Raw genomic sequence first — 20947 nt, 5'->3', positions numbered from 1 at the left:
CTTTCAGGCCCTTAATAGCTTCCAGGGTGATATCCAAAATAGCAACAGCACTTATTCCCAGATTAATTTCTAATCAAGCCACAAGAGTTAGGAGCTAAGGGAAAGAAGCACACAAGGGAAGAACCATTGCCAGAATGCTGTCATGCAGTGATTTATATTGAAGGTGGGATAAAGCATCCTCTGGAGGGGTCTCTCTATTCACTACTGACAAAGGGAGCCTGTCACCAGTGTAGTTCTCAGTTCTCTGCCTTACTAGATTCCTAAAGATACAGTCCGGATAGATTTCACCTAAAATGCTATGTAGAAGTACACTGGATTGGGAAATTAGAATTTTTGACCTAGAGGAACAATAGGTGAGAAGAAACCTAGATTTAGTGTTCTGGTCATGTGGTTTTATTTGGAATGGGGAATCCTAATTTTCTGATATCTGCATTTTTGATAGTTCAAATCTTCTATATTGAAGTGAATTATATGTATGAACCCCTCTACATTATTAAAATTCTAATTATTTTATGTATTACTGACAATGGAAGCACTAGGCACCTACCTGGTACTAACCTGGATGGCAAGGAATTTTAGCTACATAAATAACAGACTTGTTTAAATAACAGTTTGTCCTTGCATAAAAATCAGTGATTCCTGGGCTTCAGGTTTTGAAACGAAAGTTAGTCACTATACAGACTTCTATATTAAGTCTTCATTAACACTTACTCAAATGTGGGGCTTTTTTGAGATTCATTATAATTTAACTACGAAAAAACATTGAATATTCTATTTGTATTATCATTATATGATTATATATGTATTATATATATTATCTCCCCCCCAATAAAGTAATTTAAAAAAGAAATATAAATTACACAGAGTTTTTGTAAGCAAACCTCTTCTGTCTCAGTAAGGCAGATCTCTTCCTCCACAGTTGCCACCAATCCTCCAAATTAGCAGCTTGCAAAACTACAGCAAAATATATGCCTTTCTCTGTGTCTTTAGGAAAAAAACCCTCTTTCTTTCTGCGCATTTACAGCGTTGGCTACATACTGTTTCTTGTTCCTAATCTCTTTATCTTGTTATTCTTTCTGGAGGCCCTATTGTCTACTCCCTCTCTTTCGCTCATCTCCTCTCACACTGAAATCCAGATGCTTGTTACACCAGTGCATGCTCAGCTGGTGTCAGGGAAAGCATAATCACTTTCCTTTCAGAGACTTCCATCTGACTAAGCATACAGTAGCTAAGAAACTGCAAGTAGCTGCTTTCTGTTTTGTTGTCCATCCATACCTCACAAAATATGTACTATAAAAGTACTACTTAAAATTACTGTATCAGAATAAGCACTAAAATAATAATGTTGGTCCTAGATATATTACCATTTACATTTTCATCCCAGAAGAACTCTTCATTGACTGACAAATCTTTGTATTAACTCTTTTTCTTTTTCCTTTATCTTTTCCTTATACCCACCCTCACCTTGTGATGGAAGTCAACAAGAAAATCTGCTGTTAGCAACAGTGTGTCTGACCTCTTCACTTGATAATGATGTGCGGACAGGTTAATATCTGCCAGGCAATATTCATTTAAGTTATGTCTTCAGGGAATGAACCTTATGGCTAATTAAACATTTAAACAATATTAAGAACATGCAGTTTAAATCACACACACACACAAAAATACAAAAGTAGACAGCTACGATTCTGTTGATTTAAAATTTTACCTTTAGGAGTCTTTAAGTGGAACATGATGTTGGGGATGAAATCGGGGGTTAATGGTATGTGTGTGGTTAAAGATACATTTTAATTTAAGTTTTATCTTTTTATAATACTGATAGTGCATTGGCCATTCTGTGAGCAGATGCTTATCTCAAATTATAATGCAACATCATAGTTGACGCATTTTAATTTCTTCTTCATTGCTTGGAGTATAATATGGCTTATGATAAAAATATTTAGCTTTCTTCATACTAGTCTGCCACTAGCTTTTAAGAAATTCAATATTTCTTTCAAAATAATGTTTAAATGTATACATATTATCCCTAGTCTACAGAATTATTTTCTCACAGTCTCTGTATGGGTACTGCTATGAGTCTAATTCCTTGCTCTATTATGCCATTTATGCAGCTATTTTGACTGTATCGTGTTTTCTGGGCCTTTCCATCTTGCCTTCAGGCTTGACTGCAAGTAAGTCACAGGAAAGAACACATTTTTTCAAACAGTACATGCAAAGGAATGTTGAAGGAAAATACTACGGTATCTTACTGGGTATGAAGACTAACTGATGAACACAAAGAAGGTAATGTCAAAGACAATAGATAACTTCTCTGATAAGCTCTCCAGTTCCTTTCCTGTGCACACTGATTTTTCCCAGCCTACCTTCAGGCTCCTTCTTCTGACCAGCTCAGAAGCATAGCTGCCTTAGTTTTGGTTTATAATCAATAGTACCTTTAAAAAGCAATTTAAATCTTGAATTTCAAACACTTTGGTAGCTATAGTAATGATTATGTCTAAGCTACATCACTCTTCATTTAATTTCTTAACCTGATCTGGCAACAATTCTGGACAACAAGGAAAGTTCAGCTTGGCGAAGTATTTGCTACATCAAGCCCAAAAGACTGTAAGTGCAATTTCTGATATGAGGTTAGCATTCTACCTTCTCTGCCTTCAATTCCGTCACATAGTCTATGTATCTTAATTAACAATGAATTAAGTTAATTCTATCTGTGTTTCATAGAAACGTGGTACAGAGTACAGTATTGTGATGTATCTTTTCAAGGATAAGTAAATATAATGCATCCTACTATATTCAATGTGTATCATGAAGCATTCATTATGAATTAATGGAATCCAGCCAGATTTGTGCCCAAGGTATCATAAAAATTCAGAAAGACATCAAATACCAAAGTCCTGAAGTGTTTAAATTGTTCCGAATTTGCAGTCGAACTCACGTATTAAATGCTTAACTTACTATGACAAAGATTCACTTCTAGAGAGTAACCAACAATGATGAAATAGTTAACTGCCTCACCAGCTGATAAATTTAAATGCGTTAAGAATGGGTGAACTTTGAAGAAAGGACCAAGATCCACCTTCATGAAATATTCACAGTTATGTGAAGAATTACCCTAAATGAGGCCTTAAAGAAAAGATGACAGTGGATAAACAAAATTCACTAAGTTAAATTGATTCGGAGAAAACTCCAGGAACAGACTTGCCAACAAAGTTTTCAAGCTGACAAGCAGGTATTCTTTATTGCGGCACCAGGAGACATGGGGGATAGCTCCTCCTAACATGTGTCTCCGTGTTGCTACACAAGCCATCCTTATATAGTCCTTAGGCATACATAGAATCATAGAATCATAGAATAGTTAGGGTTGGAAAGGACCTCAAGATCATCTAGTTCCAACCCCCCTGCCATGGACAGGGACACCTCTCACTAAACCATCCCACACAAGGCTTCATCCAACCTGGCCTTGAACACTGCCAGGGATGGAGCACTCACAACCTCCCTGGGCAACGGATTCCAGTGTCTCACCACCCTAACAGGAAATAATTTCCTCCTTATATCCAATGTTAAACTTCCCCTGTTTAAGTTTTAACCCATTACCCCTTGTCCTGTCACTACAGTCACTGACAAAGAGTCCCTCCCCAGCATCCCTATAGGCCCCCTTCAGGTACTGGAAGGCTGCTATTAGGTCTTCACGCAGCCTTCTCTTCTCCAGGCTGAACAGCCCCAACTTCCTCAGCCTGTCTTCATACGGGAGGTGCTCCAGTCCCCTGATCATCCTCGTGGCCCTCCTCTGGACTTGTTCCAGCAGTTCCATGTCCTTTTTATGCTGAGGACACCAGAACTGCACACAATACTCCAGGTGAGGTCTCCCAAGAGCAGAGTACAGGGGCAGGATCACCTCCTTCGACCTGTTGGTCACGCTCCTTTTGATGCAGCCCAGGATACAGTTGGCTTTCTGGGCTGCGAGCGCACACTGCCGGCTCATGTTCATTTTCTCATCGACCAGCACCCCCAAGTCCCTCTCTGCAGGGCCGCTCTGAATCTCTTCTTTGCCCAGTTTGTAGCTGTGCCTGGGATTGCTCCGACCCAGGTGTAGGACCTTGCACTTGTCGTGGTTGAACTTCATAAGGTTGGCATCAGCCCACCTCACAAGCGTGTCAAGGTCCCTCTGGATGGCATCCCTTCCCTCCAGCGTATCAACCAGACCACACAGCTTGGTGTCATCGGCAAACTTGCTGAGGGCGCATTCAAACCCACTGTCCATGTCAGCGACGAAGATGTTAAACAAGACCGGTCCCAACACCGATCCCTGAGGGACACCACTAGTTACCGGTCTCCAGTCGGACATCGAGCCATTGACCACAACCCTTTGTGTGCGGCCGTCCAGCCAGTTCTTTATCCACCGAGTGGTCCATCCATCAAATTATTTAAATACATACATAAAATACATAAAATATTTAAATACATACATTACATCATTTTCCAGGAAGTTCCCCGCATGCATACAGAATTGTGGTGGTGGTCTCTGAGGGTCGTTTACTTCTTCCAACAATCTTCATCACTTCTGGCAGCCTTTGGAGTATGCGCAGTAGAGCTCATACCAGTTTAATTGGTTCTTTAGCACCAGAGACATAATAATCCTCCTATCCTCCTACTTATCAATTAGTTGAACTGTAGTCCGTCCTGGACACATGCCATTCCCAGATACTCATTATCCCTGTGTCCTGTTCTTCTAGACTGTTTTTCTTAAAACTATGTCAACTATAACTATTTATCTTGTACAAGAATTCTCAGTATGCTCTCTAGCTGCACTCTATTTTTTTTTCTATGCATCATGCACCTCATTAATTTTCCATTGCTACTGTTACAAAGCCATCAAACTTAACATTACTGAAGACTAATTCTAAAGGTTTATATATTCCATTTTGTGATTTTGTGCCCCCCTTGTGTCAATATCTACTCTGGAATTCAGTGGGTCCACCAGAAAGCAGGAAATAATGTCACCTGTACTACAAGAAGGGGTTGATACTGCCCATAAAAGGCATTCTGGAAGAGTACTTGGTGAGAGAATACACACTTCCATTCTATATATGCACAATCTACAGTAACCTCAAAGGTCTTATTTTGTTGTGTTTTATTTTAAGCCGTTAGCTTAATTACCCCTCTAATGTGAATCACGAGTCATGCCTTTGGTTAAGTTACATGATAGCTTTTCTTCACACACAAAAAGGAGCACAAGAAAACAATGGCAGGTGGGATACCGTGAATAATAGCCTCATCTGCTACTACCTGGACAGGAGTAGCCCAGCCTAGCACATGATCAACCCTTAAAAGGCATATCTGCCCACACATAAAAGGAGAAGAAGCACAAGAGCAAGTGTACTAACCCCAGCATCCCCATTTAGGAAGAAGCCTCTGTCAAGCCCTCTTCCAGGGCTGTCCAAGACGAATCTTAGTCTCATGGTCTATGTGTGACACCTACCCCATGAATCACTAGCGCCTTTTGGACTGAAGATAGTAACTTTCTGGGGATATGCAACTCCTTACAGGATGCAGGGGAAGAACATCTGGGACTGTACAAAATATGAGTTGTTGGGGAGGAACAGAAGGCAAGCAAAAAGGATGCATCAAGTAGCCTTCCGCAATGAAGTAACTACATCAGTGGACCTGGGAACAGCTGTGGATGTCATCTACCTGGACTTCTGTAATGTCTTTGACACGGTTCCCCACAACATTCTTGTCAGTAAATTGAAGAAGTGTTTAAAGGGTTGTCTTTTAAATGGGTAAGGAATTGGCTGGATGAATGTGTCCAAAGAGCTGCAGTCAATGTCTCAATGTCCAAGTGGAAACTAATTACAAGTGGTATCCTTCAAGGGTCTGTGAAGGGATGAAGATTATTAAATATCTTCATTGATTACACTGAAGTTGGGATTAAGTGCACATTCAGCAAAACTAATTACAAGTGGTATCCTTCAAGGGTCTGTGAAGGGATGAAGATTATTAAATATTTTCATTGATTACATTGAAGTTGGGATTAAGTGCACATTCAGCAATTTTGGGAATAACCCCAAGATGAATGTTGCAATTGATAGACTAGAGGGAAGGGATGCCATCCAGAGAGACCTTGAAAGTCTTGAAGAATGGACCCATGCAAACCTCATGAAATTCAACAAGGACTAGTGCAAGGTATTGCACCAGGTTTAGGATAATCACCAGTATTAGTACAGAATGGCAGATTAATGGATTGAGAGCAGCCCTGGGGGCTTGGGGGTACTGGCAGATGAAAAATTGGACATGACCCAGTAGTGTGCACTCACAGCCCAGAAAGCCAACCATATCCTGGGCTGAATCAAAGTAAGCGTGACCAGCAGGTCAAGGAAGGTGATACTCCCCCTCTCCTCTCTTGAGACCCCAGACCTTTATTCAGGGCCTGTATGGACAGGACAACAGTAATGGGTTTAAACTGAAGGAAGGTAGATTTAGATTGGACATAAGGAAGAAATGTCTACAGTGAAGGATGCTGAGGTATTGGAACATTTTCCCCAGAAGAGTCATGGATGCCCCTGAAAGTTTCCAACATCTGGTTGAACAGGGCTTTGAGCACCCTGACCTAGTGGAGTATGCTCCTGCCTATTGCAGGGGCATTGGACTAGGTGGTCTTTAAAGGTCCCTTCCAATCCAAACCATTCTATGATTTTATGACATTGGCAATTTGGTGGGAGAAGTGCAGAAAAACTGGTGAAAATGGCCTGCTTCTTGTAGAGTTAGATAGTCAGTACACTTGCCTGTTTGTGTCCTGTGCCTGAACAGCAGTCATCTTATCTTCTGATTAAACTCTAACTATTTTCCTGGATGATGAACTCTATTCTGTGTGTGCGTATAGGAGTCAAAGTGCCAGAGGATGGAATCATACCTGGGGCCTGTATATGGGTGCTGTCAGCACCTGGAGTGACCGTGGGCCAGCAAATGAGTGTGCAATTGCTACTGAAGGGACAGCTGGATTATCAGGCAAGGAGGTCAAGTTGCTGGCCTAGGACTAGCAGGCTGGTTGGGTCTCTAAGGCTGAGGCCATGTGAGGAGCTGGTTATTGGAGTAGTCTCAGCCAGCTGCTGGAGAGACTGTGGGGTCTGGGGTTCTTTAAGGATGAGAGGAAGGGTCTGGGGAGAGTCTCTATCAGCAACTGGAGTGGGGATACAGCCTTGGTACACAAGTCCAGGTACCAAAAAGGGGGGAGACTGGGATATCCAGATGCAGTTTCTCTAGAGAGTGGTTACAGGACAGCTACTGGACAGACTGAGGATCTGATCATAGCTGCTAGAGGGATTCACACTTTACTTGTGCACATGTATGTGTGTATATGTGTGTGTGCATATATACTTCCCAGTAATGCATCTTCATCCTGCTTAGCCAGAGATGGAAGCAGGATAAGGTTACTGGTGCTATTTGTGTCTGTGTAAATACTGAGTGTGCTGTGCTGATCTGTGTGTGGGCCACATGTATGTATGTACATATAAACATACAAGTGTGCGTGTGCCTACTGAGAACATTTGCTCAGCCTCGCTAACGGTTGGACCTCGGACATAGGGCTGCAGCAACCTCATCTACCTTGTGTTTCTGGATTCTGTACATCCTGACACTTTTCTTGGTAATTGCAGAAGACAGAATCCTTGAGCTACTCCTAACTTGAACACCTTCATTCATCACATTAAATTGTATTTGATGAATATTAGCCTAATATGGCAAAATGAAATATGTAAAATCAAAGTCAGATCTATTACCTCTGACAGTAAGAGAGGACACTTAAAGTAACAGTGATTGTATATTCCCTGCCACTAAGAAAAAAGAAATCTTGGACCTCTTCTTGAATTTTTGCATGTATTTCATTAACAGCATTAGTTATTGCCATTTCAGCTTCCTAATTTTCTTTTTGTTTTTCATTCATCAGACTAAGAAAGTGATACTTACTCTTGGATGTTGTAAGGCATAATTAATTCTTCTATAGCATCCAAATTGCTAGTACAGTAGATTATGTTAGTGGAAATCATGCTTATTAAATTAAAAGTATGAACTTTTATTTCAATTGTCTTTGCTTTTGTATGCCTAAGTCAAATCTGTAATATTCCTGGAGTTTAGTATTTTATGTATTGCACTAAAAATGTTCAGACCTCATTCTCTCAAGTTCTAGAAATTATCCACCATATGTGTTTTTAGCAGATAGCTGAAGCTCTGGAGGAAGTGTGCATTTACATCTTGGTTGCAGTATGTCACCTTTCTGCTTCAGTGAGCTGCATAGCTTTAAATTTCTTAGATCGCATCATCTTGTGTAATGTCAACTCACATTGGCTTTTCTGCGTGACACAACATAACCTGATGGGTGGTGACACAGAAAATGTAATGCAGTGTGACACATCAGGAATGCAAAGGGAACTGCATTTGGATAGTTGGTGTCAATTTAGATAGGAGGCTTCAAATCCAAAATGAATCTGGCAGACATTAATGGAGTGAATATTGCAGTAACTACTGTATGTGTGAAACTGTGAATCCTGCAGGTCATCACAGTGCATTGAGCAGGTGCAGAAATGAAGTCTGAAATATTAGGAAGAATGAGTATTTGTAGTTGAGGTAGGTGTACAGGTTTAAAATATATATATTTTTATATATATATAAAATGTATATATTGTGAAATGTCCCTCTTCTTGTTTTTTAATCTTTTCTGTAATCATTACTTGTTTATTTTAATTTCTAAACTATGGGCTACCAAAACCAAAATGAAAAATACCTGTCATTGTTGTCTCAGATTATACCAAATGTAATTGTCATCAGATAGTCAAATGCAAAAGGTATGGGTAGAAGCACACTGTTATCCCAGAGGATGCTTTTAAGTACCAAATTCCTTACTGTGTAATTGTTTAAACATTTGAATGAACTTTGTACCAGGTAAATCTTCTGCAGAAGTAGGGAGTGCTAAGAATTTGTTCAAGAGATATTCTGTGCCTTTCAGGCTGTGGTCTTACTTTACACAAAAAGGCAGTGTAATACTACTGCATTAGATTTGATTATTTTTTAGGATAAAAAAGAATAAGAAGTTCAAAGAAGAAAAGGAGAGTATGCACAAGAGTAAGAAATACCTTCTTCCATAAGTATAAGATAGCTGTAAAGTGGTATAAGAAGCAATGTGCACTTGCGGCTCAGAAAGCCAACAGTATCCTGGGATGCATCCAAAGGATCCTGGCCAGCAGGTCAAGGTAGGTGATTCACCCTATCTACTCCACTCTCATAAGACCTCACCTGGAGTACTGCATTCAACTCTGGGCCCCCAAACATAAAAAGGGCATGGAGATATTTGAATGAGTCCAGAGAAGGGCCACAAAGATGATCAAAGGTCTGGAGCACTTCTGTGAAGATAGCTGAGAGTTGAGGTTTTTCAACCTGGAGATGAGGAGGCTCAGGGGAGATCTTATAGTAGCATTCCAGTACTTACCTCTTGCACCTTAAGGGAGCCTACAAGAAATCTGGAGAGGGACTTTCAAAAGTTCATGTCGCAATAAGACAAGGGGGGAATGGCTTTAAACTGAAAGAGGGTAGATTTAAATTACGTATTAGGAAGAATTTTTTTATGAGTGGTAAGGCACTGGATCAGGTTGCCCAGAGAAGTTCTGGATGCTCAATACCTCGAAGTTTTCAAGGTCACATTGGATGGGGCTTTCTGTAATCTTGTTTAGGCAAAATGGTCCTGCCCATGATGGGGCAGTTGGAACTAGATGATCTTTAAGATGCCTTCTAATGTTAACCATTTTATGATTATGTTATTCCCCTGCTCAGTTTTTGAGCTTGCCCTTATTTTCCATAGTTAAGAGTAGCATGTAATTTTTATAAAATCAGATGCAAAGTTTCCTGGTGAATGTTGTTTGCCATCATCTTTTTGACAGGATCAATACAGTGATGTGTTAAAAATGAGAGTAGACAAAACACTAAATTGTAGGGTACAGTCTCACTCAGCACCATGCTGTCTGGAGATGCTGATGGTCAGCCAACTGTTTAGCATCACCCAAAGAAGGGTATTTATGATCTTATGTAATAAGGAGGACCTCAAGGTCCCCCTTCTGGCATGTCATTAACTTGTTACCTGACGCTTGTTTCTCTATAGGATTATAGAAATAATTCCATACTGATTATTTCTGCATCATAACTCATTAGCAGTCCACTACAATCTTTTGAAGTGACTCAGCAATTGTATCTTCCTTATTTGTAGAATTACGATTGTAGAGGGAGGGTGGTCATGGGATTCCATGTACCCATCCTAAAGATATTGATTAGTTTGTATGTGACCCATATTAATCTACTGAATTACTTCTGAACTGGCAAATAACTCTTTATCCCTCATGGTAGGTAAGGTAAGAAGACAGATGAGTATTTTTTGAGTTGTTTCTACGTATTGATTGGTTCACTATATGTTCATACATTAACTTCACTTAAGTCTTAGTTCTATAAATGTTCATGTATGGCATAAATTTGCTTTTTTAGCTGTAGTAAAGTTCTTTGCAACCATTTATGCAAAAAAACATAATCTTGCAGACCGTGGCCACATTTTTGTCATGTTTTTGGGGAATTTTTTTCTTCTTGTGAATATTATCTAATCCTGTGAGTTCTGGCTGCAAATTTTAGTCTTGACCTGTCTTTCAGGTCCAGTTAGCATGTCTATTAATCTCTTTCAAACACTGTTTCCAAGTATGGAAACTGGTTTAGCAGAGTAATGCAAAAGACAAGATGACTTTGTTGGTATTCTTATCTCTGAATTTCAAATACCTTTTGTTACAAGTGGCATTGATTTAAAACAAACAGGCTCTTAGCAAAAAAGGAAATGAAATTTATTTTAGGAAACAAGGAAAATTTATCATACACAACTCATTTTTTTTGATGTTCATATCTCAGTGCGCCTGTTGTCCAAGATGTATGGTCAAATGTTCTAAGCATGTGGCCTGGCAGTCCAGGAGCATAGCATTGGCGATGTTTCATATCTGTGTAGCTTGTCTGGTTTTTTTTTTCTGTTTTATTCACTCCATTGAGTCATGATTAATATTTTTCTCATTGTTTCTTTACAAATAATATGATTTCTCTTATTCTTTAGCTGGTTAACTTAAAGTGTGAAATGCACTTGAACTGTTGATGCAAAGGGTTAACCAATGTACGGGGGGGTTAGGGTTAAGCTGCTTGCTTAAGAATGTTACTGTTTACTCATGCTTACTCAACAAATGTGTGCTCAATGCTTATTGTGCTTGCCGGAACAAGGTGGGAGAACCAAGGCTGTTGATAAGAGGAAGGAACAGTAACTCAGTTCCTGCTCTCTGGACCCCTAAACCAGCTGAAATCAACTTTGCGGTTTGGACAGTGACTAAATCGCCAGGGAACATGTGCAACTACTAGAGGTGAAAACTTCAAGGAAGACTTGTTTACTTCATCTTGAGACCCTTGCCCATGACCACCAGGAGACACTACAAAAACAAGGAGCTTTTACTTCATTATAATATGAAGCAGAGATAGGTCATGAATATGTATAAGTGTGTTGCGTAATCTAATTAATATGTAATAGTTTAGAGGATAAATATAGAGGAGAACAATGCTGGGGTGCACATGCCTTTGGAGGAGGGATCCCCCATGCGCCTCAGCGCTGAATAAGAGCATACTTACTTTACAACTTTAACGATTTGTGGAGTCTACCAGCGTATCACTGTGACACACAAATACACATGCTGTGTATGATTTTGTTTGTCTAAATAGTGCAAAATTATTGGCCTTAGGAGGAGATCAAATGAAAACTGCTGCAGGTAGGGCAGCACTTTTGTATCACTGGATTAACATTTTATTTCCAGAGCTAATTACAAAAATTACTTTTTGGTTTCTGACATTATCCCACCTGTATTCCTTTCAGAGTAGTGTTTATCAGAAAATGACCCATTCTTCTCTCTTTGAATTAAATTAAACTATCAAATAACATTTTGTTGTTTGCGTAGAATGCGATTATAACACTTCCTTTAATCTTGAATTTATCCTCAATGGATTTTCACTCTTCGTGAGAGAGGTATGTGGTGTGCATGCCTCACTACAGTGCCTATGAATGCTATGAAATAGAAATAAATTGACTCATTAGACTGATTATAATTTATTAAAAATTAGTAGTTCTTTCATATTTTGATTTCTTATTCATCTGTGATGGTTGGCTTTATTTTAATTACCCTTAGGGGTGGAATTCAACTCCAGATACTAAAGTATTTAAAATGAATACCTTAAAATGTATGCTCCAGTATGAAAGAGAGTTGTCTAAAAAAATAACATAGACAGTGCTGGTGTAGGATTTGATTCAGTATCTCAAATACGGTCCCTGACTACTATTCAGGATGTCCTGTAGTATCCATCTTGTCAGTCAGCAGCCACTCTAGGGAGGGCGTTTTCCCATAGGTCCCTTGTCATGTCTGCCAATTCAGTGCAGCTCTTGCTGATACATGTAATGCCAGTTCAACAAAGGAAAGTGCAAATTCCAGTACCTGTGAAGGAATAATACCAGGCACCATGCTGGGGGACAACCAGAGAGAAAACAGCTTGGCAGAAAAGGATCTGGGAGCCGTCATGGACACCAAGTTGTACATGAGTCAGCAAATGTGACTTTGTGGCAACGAAGTCTGAGGATATCTTGGGCTACATTAAGCAGACCATTGTCAGCAAGTCAGGGGAGGTGATCTTTCCCCTCTACTCAGCAGTGGTGAGGCCACATAGGAATACTGGAGACAGTTCAACAAAGACCCAGCAAAATGTCTAAGGGGCTGGAGAATCTCTCCTATGAGGAAAGGCTGAAAGAGATGGAACTGTTCAGCCTGGAGAAGAGAAGGCTCAGGGAGAATTTTCTCAGTATATGTAAATATCAGCAGAAAGGGTGCAAAGAGGATGTGGCCAGGATCTTTTCAGTGTGCCATGGTTTAACCCCAGTCAGCAACTAAATACCACACAGCTGCTTGCTCACTCACTCCCTGCCCTCTCCCCACCTACATGCAGCCAACAGCAGGACACAGTGGTGTTCAGTGACAGTAGAAAGAGGCAATGGGCACAAACTGAACCACAAACAGAACATCAGGAAACACATTTTTATTGTGAGAGTGACAGCACTGGCACAGTTTTCTCAGGGAATCTGAGGAATCTTCCTCATTGGAGATATTCAGAAGTTGTCATGTGTGTGGTCCCAGGCAACCATCTCTGGGTGACCCTGGCTGAGCAAGGGTCTCGGACTTAAGGACTTCCAGAGATCCCTTCCAAATTCAATCATGAAAGAGGCACCTTTAAAATAGATTAATTTGTCCTTTTATAGACATGCAATTTTAGGAAACAAATCACCTTATCCTAAAATGTCAGTGTCTCCACTGACTATGAAGGGAGCCTACCAAGTGTCGCTTGGATGTAGGTATCTGCTGATCAAGTCATACTTATTCAGATAAATGTGCCTCTAAGTTACTACAACTGGCCAGAGCATTGTTTCATTTTAGCAGTTTGTGGCTGTATCTTGAAGGACTACAACCCATCAGAAGGACCCATGATGGAGTTAGGAAAAAGTGTGAGGACAGAGAGGGCAGAGAGGAGCTGTTATGGACTGACCATAACCTCCTGTTTCCCACCTCCCTGTGATGATAAGGGCATGGGGGAAGGTAGAGGAGTTGGGAATTAAAGAATTAATTTAATTTTGTGAAAAAGGGGGGAGGGGGAGAGGAGGAGTGTTATCTTACGGGTTTATTTCAGTACACCAATCTATTTTTATTGGCAATTGGTTAAATTAATTTTCTTCAAGTCAATTCTGTTTTGCTTGTAATTTGTGATTCAGAAGTGGTCTCCCTGCCTTTTTCTTGTCCTATGAGCTTTTTCATCCTACTTATGGGATATCCTGTTGGCTTTCTTGGCCACAGCAGCACACTGTTCACTCATATTGATCTTGTTGTCCACCAGGACTCTCAGGCCGTTTTCCACAGGGCCGCTCTCCAGCCAGATAGACAGCAGCTAGTGCTGCACACCTGGGTTGTGCCTACCCAGGTATAAGACCTTGCCCTTGTTGAATTTTATAAGGTTCTTGCTGGCCCACTTTCCCAGCCTATCCAGTCTTCATGCAGGGTGTGAAGCGTCCACTTCCTCACTCGGTTTGCTACTGCCAGCACACTTACTTGGTCAGGGTACACTTTTCCCATTTTCCTGATCAGTTACAAAGACGTTGAATAGCTTTGGGCCCAGTATCAATCCCCAGTGGACACCACTTGTGACAGGTTACCAGTTTGAAAAAGAGCTCTTTACCACTACCCTTTGGGTGCAGCCTGACAGCCAGCTCCCCACTAACTGTGCAGATCATTTGTCAAGACTGTAATGCATCAGTTTCTCTAGGAAGAGACTGTGGGAGACAGAATCAAAAGCCTTAGAGATATTCAGGTAGACAATGTCTATTACTCATCCCTCATCACAGGGCAGGTTAGTTTGTTGTAGAAGGCAGTCAGGTTTGTCAAGCATGGTTTGCCCCTGGTGAATCTGTGCTGGCTTTTCCTAATCATGATTCATTTGAATTGTAATAGCCCCCAGGAGAATACATTCCGTAACTTTTCTAGGGACTGTAGTAAGACTGATGGGCCTATAATTTCCTGAATCCTGATTTGAGCCCTTGTAGATGGGGGTGATATTTGCCTTCCTCCAGTCTTCTGGAGGACATTAGGATGGTATGCAGAAGATGCATACAATCATAGAATCATAGAATATTTTGGATTGGAAGGGACCATTAAGGGGTTCCTTTAATGTTCTGTCTAGTACAAACCCCCTGAAATATTCATTGACATCTTCAACTATATCAGGTTGCCCAGAGTCCTGTCCAGCCTGATTTTGAATGTTTCCAGGGGTTCATCTACCACCTCTCTGGGCAACCTGTGCCAGTGTCACACCACTTTCATAGTAAAAAAAATTCTTCTTTATACCTAGTCTAAATCTGCCCTCTTTTAGTTTAAAACCATTACCCCTTGTCCTATCACAATAAGCCCTACGAAAATGCCTGTCCCCATCTTTCTCACATGCCCCATTTAAGAACTGAAAAGAAGAAATAAGATCTCCCTGGAGCCTTCTCTTCTCCAAGATGAACTCTCTCAGCCTGTCTGCAGAGGAGAGGTGATGCAGCCCTCTGGTCCTCCTCTGGACTTGCACCAGCAGTTCACATCCTTTTTCGGCTGGGGGCCTTAGAGCTGAACACAGTACTCCAGCTGGGGTCTCATGAGAGTGGAGTTGAAGGGGGAGGATCACCTCCCGCAACCTGCTGCCATGCTCCTTTTAATTCTGTCCAGGATATGAATGGCTTTCTGGCCTGCAAGCACATATTGCTGGCTGATGCTCAGATTTTCATCCAGCAGTCCCCCCATTAATGTAAATTAATTTAAATTAATGCAAATTTATGTTAATTAAGAAAATTTTGGTTTAAAGTCTTCCAGAATGTAAAGCCTTTATTTTTATTTTTGTAATCAAATAACTAAAATTTGTAGTTTAGTGCACCTCAGCCAAATTTCTATATATTTTTCGTGTACTCATGTCAATCAGTAAATCATGTCTGAGTAAAGCTGATATTTGTTCCTAGGTTTATTTCATTTTTCTGGGATTTTTTTTTTTTTTTGCCTTCCTCCTGCCATTGTTCTGGCTCAGGCATTTGTTACTAAACATAAGCAGAACAATTCAGATAAAATAAGAACTTAGTGGATGGATACCTAAATGCAAATAACAAGCAAAATCTTATATTTTAGCTACTTGAGTAATTGCTGTGATAAATATGGGATACAATACCACTGGTGTCTTTAACATTATTAATTAATTAATTGTGAGTGACTCTGACATTGTAGGATCTAGTTGTGATATTTTATATTGACAACAAAAAAAGGAATAAACTAATAGAGCTATTTTTCTACTGCTGCATTTTAGAATTTGAAACCATAACAGTACTAACAGGCATTGGAAAAAAAAAAAAAGCAAAATGCACTAGCTGTATTTTCTCTTCCCCATCAGTGCTAGTATCAAGCTCTTTTTATTTAATAGACAAAATGTTTCTTTACAAAAAACACAAAGAAACATACGACTATATATGTAGAACATAAGCTCAACGTGACCCAGCAATGTGCACTTGCAGCCCAGAAAGCCAACTGTATACTGGGCTACATCAAAAGAAGCACGACCAGCAGGTCAAAGGAGGTCATGCTCCCCCTCTACTCTATTCTGGTGAAACCATACAAGGAGTACTGCATTCAGGTCTGGGGCCCGAACATAAAAAGGACAAGGACCTGTTGGAATGAGTCAACAAGAAGGGCCAGAAAGAAGGCCAGAGGACTGGAGAACTTACCTATGAAGACAGGCTGAGAGCTGGGTTTGTTCACCCTGGAGAAGAGAATGCTCCGGGGAGACCTTAGAGCAGCCTTCCACTACCTAAAGGGGGCCTACAAGAAACCTGGAGAAGAACTTCTTTTTACAAGGCCATGTAGTGATAGGACACTGGGGTATGGCTTTAAATTGAAAGAGGGTAGATTTAGATTAAGTATTAGGAAGAAGTTCTTTAACCGTAAAGGTGGTGAGACACTGGAACAGGTTGTTCAGAGAAGTTGTGGATGCTCCATCCCTGGAGCTGTTCAAGAGTAGGCTCTATGGGCCTTTGAGCAATGAGGTCTAGTGGAAAGTGTTCTGTCTCACAGCAGGAGGATTGGAACCAGATGATCGTTAAGGTCTCTTCCAACCCTAACCATTCTATATGAGTATATACTCAATAAAAATAGAAATAATCTTCAGTGTATTATTTTGATTTTAGCAGTCTAAGTGAAATAGTCACAAGAAGAAATGCAGGGTTTATTTGTCTTATTGTCAACTGTAACAAACTGATGATATTTTCTGGACATTATGCAGGCTAATGGTACAGGAGTTACATCACTTCTCATCTACTAAGTTTAATCAGAGAGCAGAGCAACATCAGTGATTATGCTTTTTCATCAGCCTATTCCAGTGTGGTCTAGAGATGGAGTATGATGCATAGATTCATACTTTGTTTGTTGCAGTATATTAGAATATAAATTTGTTAGAGGAATGTTTTTACATATTCTCTATTATTTCTGTTATTAGCAGCTTTCAATACTATTGACAATTTGTGCTGTTACTGCTTAATGCTACACACAGTGAAGCCACTCCTGCTGTGAAAGACCTTCTAGTATTAAAAAGATGCTTATTTCAAGCTGTAAGCATTGTACTTTTATATAAGCACAACTGATTGAACAAATTATTTTTAATGCCTAGAAGAGTCAAAGAAAGACCAGTGAAAGCTCTGACCATTTAATGATGACCATTAATTCATTTCTTACAAACAAGCAGGACAGTTGTAATGTGATAAAAATAGTTGCTATATCATAGAAGATTATTAAGTCATTATGATATTTGTTAAAAAAACCCCAAAAAAACCCCAAAAACAAAACAAAAAAACCAAAAAAACCCAAACAAACAAAAAAAAACAAAAAAAAACCGAACCAAAACAAAAGGAGATAACAGTTGAGTCTAAAATTGCAAAATATATTTGGAAGAGAAGAACAAGGCGATAGTTTATAGAACATAACAGCACACAGACATTCATTGAGGCTTTGTAGTCCCAGTTTATATGTTCAAGAACAATAGCAATGTTAGGTCAGGTGATAAGGTAAGTTAGGTAAGATATGATCTAATACTTAAGATCAGGAAACAAAGCATAATTCACATTAATGAAATGAAGACCACAGAAACTCAGGAGTTACTAGAGATGCACAGATTACAGACAGGATCTTTCTGAGTGAAAGTTACAAACCCACCCTAATTTCTTAGTGTCTTTGTGCTTTAATAACAAGGAAATGTCCCACATCTTGAAACAAACATTTTATTAAGATGAAAGAAAATTGTCTTATTCTCAGCATTAAAACATCATAATTGTTGTCTTTACAAATTATTTGATACTGCAGCAGAAATTCACCTCTGCAAGGTGCAAGGAGCTTGCACCAGTTATTGCTGTTTCGTTGCCTAGGCGTTGTGATAAAGACTTTTGACTTGTTAGCTTCTAACACCCAGCATTTCTGTCTTCAAAGCACTTTATTCTTTTCAGGCTTTAATCCACCTGTTCTTCATCCCTGCTCAAACATCACTCAAATATCCTATTACCTGCGATGTCTCTTTGTCTCTGAAAGAAAGCTGTTTGGAGACTTAGGTTATTGGCATACTTTTGGCATTGTAGTCCATAGCACTCACCCAATATTTCCTAAGAATTCTATAGCCTAAGCTTTTTTACTCCCAATTCCCATGAACTAGAAGTGAAAAAAAATAAACTACCACCTACCAGTTTATTTGCATGCTGCTACTACTGCTAGTAGCCCACACATATGTGGGCAGGTTTGTCATAGCTGTGAGCAGAGGCAAGAGGCCTTGGACAGAACTTATGCTCCTTTAATTGAAATAAAGAGAGCTTGGGCCTTATAACCAGAGTGTCTGGGGAGTCATATTAGGGAAGTAAGATTGCTGATGCTGTATAGTTAAGATGTTATAAAGTTGTGGTCGGCAAGCAATGTTTAGCAAGTCGACATTGTTAACTTTTGAATGTTAGAATGTTAGCCAATGGAATTGCTGTTGCTAGGCTTGTGATGTAAGTTACCCTTTGAATGTTAGCCAATGGAATTGCTGTATGTAAGGAAATGACGCAAGCTGGAAGAACGACATCGGTATATAACCCAGTGTATGCTCAATAAACTTTGGCAATTGCTTGATCACATTGATCATTTCCGCATTGTCCGTGACTCCCGTGTCAACACACATACAAGATTTAACAATAGCTACTTTTTTATAATGAATGCCGCCATTGCATGAAAAAAAGAAAATCAGGCTAGATTATATTAATCTTGTAGCAAATGCACTAAAATTACTACATTTTCTTTTGAGTTATCCTTCTGTATTAAGGCAGTAATGTTTTTTAGCTTAGTTTCCCTTGGAACCAAAGTAATAAAGATGTAAAATGACATCACAATTACCACATTAAATCTATTGATGCAGAAATATTAACACGGATCCACACACAGAAATGACAATTGATGAACAAATCTCCATCCTTTTTATGGGGGGAATGAGAGACAACCATCCGAAGTGCTGTGCTTCTCACCTCCAAACTTCCAGCAGTTTCTTGCAATGATTCTCAGATCAGATAATTATGACAACTGAGTCCAAGGATTACAAAAGGTTATATTTTGTTCCTTAACAAAGTGTTTGCCACAGCTATGGGCAATGTTCTATTTTGAGTGAATTCCTAACTCTGATATGACCAAGACAAGTTGGGCCACTTTAAAAATGAAAGGTGCTTACGGGTAAGAAAGGGGAACAGTTAATCTTCTCCACCATTAAATCTGTGAATGATCCTAGGAAGGACTTTGTTTTTCTGTGAAATGAAATTTATATTTTGTTAAAAGCAATCATACTGAAAAAATAAAAAAAAAATCTTGCTTGATTCAGCTATATATATTTAACATATGCTGCCATCTGCATGAAAAACTCACCATTCTTATGAAATAGAAAAAAAGTCACAGAAGGCCATTTCAATTAAATTGCAGTTCTTGGAAAATCAGAGTTTTGTTTGACTCATATATTTTCAGGTTGATAGAAACCTCAAACCAGAAAGCAGTTTTAAAGTATTATTTTGGAAATTATGTGTATGCAATGGTATGCAAATTACTGGTCAAGTTGACTTATCTTCACTTTCTGTGTCTTGAGCTCCATTCCTTCCAATCTAAAAAGTCAATCTGCTGTGTATGATTTGATTTGAGAATATAATGAATTACTGACATAGGAAAGACTATCTTGAATTTTCTTTATTTAATTCCTGTACAATTATCCCTGCAGAACTTGCATAGAAGAGAAAATTGCTATTTTTAATTTCTTCAGAATTTGGATTGGACATAGCCTTAGGTTTGACATAGTCACTGGGGATGTCATATATCCCAACTTATAATAGGTAACAAATTCAGATCTAGTTCTTCTGCTTTCAGTGGAATTTCATGTTGAGAATATAATTTAGTTCCTCTTATACAACCTTAGGAAAGAGAAAAATTCTGATCTACTAAAAAAGTAAAAACTCTATAGCTTTATTTTATTTTAGTGAAGGCAGCAACATGGTAGATATCCTGTTTGAAACTAAAACCTCCTAAAAAAATAAAATGTATCATAGTATGTTGAAAATCTGTTTTCCTCCAAGAATATTAATTTATTTCTAGTAGTTAAAATATAATTATCAAATAAAGCTGGGATTGTTGTTCTATTTGGGAATGATATTAGCTGCATTTTTATTATCTCTGCAATTTTCAAAATGTTAATGTATGCCTACATTTGCAGTTCAAGTTTATTATGTTTAAGTTAATTATGTTTCCAGTTCAGATATTTTACTTTTTGTTGTATTTTACGGTAATAGTTAATTATTTTATCAGTAGGTGTGACCTTGTTTCTTAGCACAGAGGGGGGATACATCATTATTCACAGAAACAGGCTTTTACATCCTAAATTAGATAATAAAAGTCTTGTTCATTCTGACAGTGTGCATTACTACATTTTATCTTAGGAATGTGGCAATATCTGAGTAATATCATGCAAATATCAAAGAAACAGTTTTACAAACCAGAAGAAAGAAGGTAAAAACAGCAGGGTACTGTGAATGAATTTCAGACCCTATATTCTTCAGCAACTTTTTGATAAATTGTCTAGAAGATACAGATATAACCGATTTCAAACACCAATCTAATAGCTGGCAGAACAGAATAATATTAATTTTATGATCTCAAATTCAACCTTTTTAAACTGTTTTAACTCAAGCATAAACAAAAAAGCTTGTATTGGGTTAATTTGCATGTCGCATAAGTTTTTT

The 20947-nt window shown here is 39.0% G+C and overlaps 1 long non-coding RNA gene across 1 annotated transcript; it reads right to left on the bottom strand.

The window, feature by feature from the left end:
• Positions 1–17918: 17918 nt before the first annotated feature.
• LOC136012760 (uncharacterized) lies at positions 17919–19454 on the bottom strand. Its single transcript, XR_010611943.1, has 2 exons — positions 19399–19454; positions 17919–18240 (listed from the first exon to the last, which is right to left on the bottom strand). It is a non-coding gene; the product is annotated as an uncharacterized LOC136012760 (long non-coding RNA).
• Positions 19455–20947: the final 1493 nt, after the last annotated feature.

The sequence above is a fragment of the Lathamus discolor genome, chromosome 4, assembly GCF_037157495.1.
Source record: "Lathamus discolor isolate bLatDis1 chromosome 4, bLatDis1.hap1, whole genome shotgun sequence".
Taxonomy (NCBI): Eukaryota; Metazoa; Chordata; class Aves; order Psittaciformes; family Psittacidae; genus Lathamus; species Lathamus discolor.
This window is presented reverse-complemented; position numbering and strand designations above follow the sequence as displayed.